The 2133-nt window shown below is 41.3% G+C and overlaps 1 pseudogene; it reads right to left on the bottom strand.

Moving 5' to 3' along the window:
* Nucleotides 1–889: 889 nt before the first annotated feature.
* On the bottom strand, nt 890–1675 carry LOC131502064 (endoplasmic reticulum resident protein 29-like; annotated as a pseudogene).
* Nucleotides 1676–2133: the final 458 nt, after the last annotated feature.

Below are 2133 nucleotides of genomic sequence, written 5' to 3'. Positions count from 1 at the left end.
GCCGGCTTGGGATTCTTTTTCCCTCTCTCTCTCCCCCTCCCTTGCTCATGTTCTCTCTCTCTCTCTCAAAATAAATAAACATTAAAATAAAGAAAAATACATAATGTCATGTATCTACCACTGCAGTATCATACAGAAGAATTTCATTGTTTTAAAACTCTCTTGAGCTTGATATATTAATCCCCCCTCCCTTTTTCTGAACTGATGGCAATCATTACACTTTTTACTGTCTGTGCAGTTTTGCCTTTTCCTGAATGTCATATGCATGGAATCCTATGGTATGTAGCCTTTCAGATTAGCTTCTTCCACTTCCATTTAAGTTTCATCCATGTCTTTTCATGATTGATCTCATTTCTTTTTAGTGCTGAATAATACTCCATTGTACACATGTAGCAGAGCTATCCATTTATCTATTAAATGATATCTTGGTTGCTTTCAAGTTTGGACAATGATGAATAAAGTTTCTATAAACATTAATGTGCAGGGTTTTGTGTGGCTATAACTTTCCAACTCATTTAAATAAATAAGGAGTGTGATTGCTGAATTGTATGGTAAAAGTATATTTAGCTTGTAAGAAACTTAGACTTTAGGTTTAGTGGGAAAAAAATATATATGAACAGACACCTCACCAAAGGAAACATATACATATACATAAGCATTGAAAGATGTTCCACATCATATGTCATTAAAATAATGAGATACCACTGCACGCCTATTGGCTATAGTAATGTCCCAAGCATGGTCACATCAGTATCAATGTCAAACCATGATCAGATTTCTGGATTAGTGCTACTTTTCCCACCACTCTCTTATATTCCAGAAGGGTCTCACAGCGGGTAACACTCCCCTCCCCATGCCCACCAAACCCTGGTAAACCTGAAGTGCCTTTTTACAGCCCTTCCTTCTTGGCCCCCTTCTTCTGGAAGGCAATCAAGACGTTTAAAGCTCTTTTGAACCTTTTTCTTCTTCTCATCACTCATCTTGTTCTTCTCAATCAGCTTGGTGATCTGGGTCATTTCTACTGCTGGGAAGTCCTCACCTTGGTCTAAGGCCTTTCCCCACGATCTTTGGGTATTTGCCCACTTCTCAATCTCCTTCACTCTTGTGAGTTTGTCGTGCCCTTGCTTAAAGAGGGAAGGTTGGGCCTCCATGCCTGAGGCCCTGATAAACTCCCCAGCAAGGGTGCCATATGCAGGTAGACAACCAGGCATACCTAGGCAGACTCCTTGCCCTTTTAGCCAGCATTAGATGTTCCAACCTTAACTGCCTCACCATGGTGAGGGTGATGGTTTCTCAAAGTCCCCATCCTGGAAGAGGTAGAAGACTTGGTAGTTCACTTTGCCAGATTGTATTTTTCACTCAGATCCAGATTCAGCTTATCACCATTATCTGAGATCCCTACCTCTGCCACCAAGAGATCAACACTGGAGGCTGAGTTTTCAGCCAAACTCTTGAACTCGTCCTGCTGCTCACTATAGGGATACTGGGTGTTCACTAAGATGAACTTACTTTTGGGAATGACCTTGTAGAAAGTGACTGTATCCAGGGGAAGGGCACCCTTGGTGTGCAGGCTGATGTCTTCATGCAGAGCAGAGAGGAGCAGGAGGGACAGGAGAAGGGGAAACAGTGGGGAATAGAGAAAAGCAGGGAGTGGTGGGGAGTGGGAGGGGGGCATGCCAACAGCCATAAAGTGGGATTCTGGCAGTAGGAGCTAAGAGGAGGAAGGCTGTAGGGAAAAACTCAGACAACCAGGGCCAGGTCAGATGTGCATGTGTACCTCTGTTCATATATTTTGCCCACTTTTAATTGTTTTGTTTTTGTTGTTGTTGAATCTTAATTGTTCTTTGTGTGCTTTGGATACAAGTCATTTATCTAATATGTATTTTTGAAATATTTCCTTCCAGTTTGTGGCTGGTCTTTACATTCTCTTAACAGAATCTTTTGCAGAACAGAAGATTTAAATTTAATGAAGTCCAACTTAGCAATTTTTTCTTTCTTAGACCATGATTTGGTGTTATATCTAAGAAGTAATCACCAGGGCATCAGACAGATTTGGTTTAGGATCTGACTACCCACTTACTAGCTATGCTTTGTGACCTCAGGTAAGTCCAGAAACTTTTGTTTTCACAAAGG

Source organism: Neofelis nebulosa, chromosome X (genome assembly GCF_028018385.1).
Source record: "Neofelis nebulosa isolate mNeoNeb1 chromosome X, mNeoNeb1.pri, whole genome shotgun sequence".
Classification (NCBI taxonomy): domain Eukaryota; kingdom Metazoa; phylum Chordata; class Mammalia; order Carnivora; family Felidae; genus Neofelis; species Neofelis nebulosa.
This window is presented reverse-complemented; position numbering and strand designations above follow the sequence as displayed.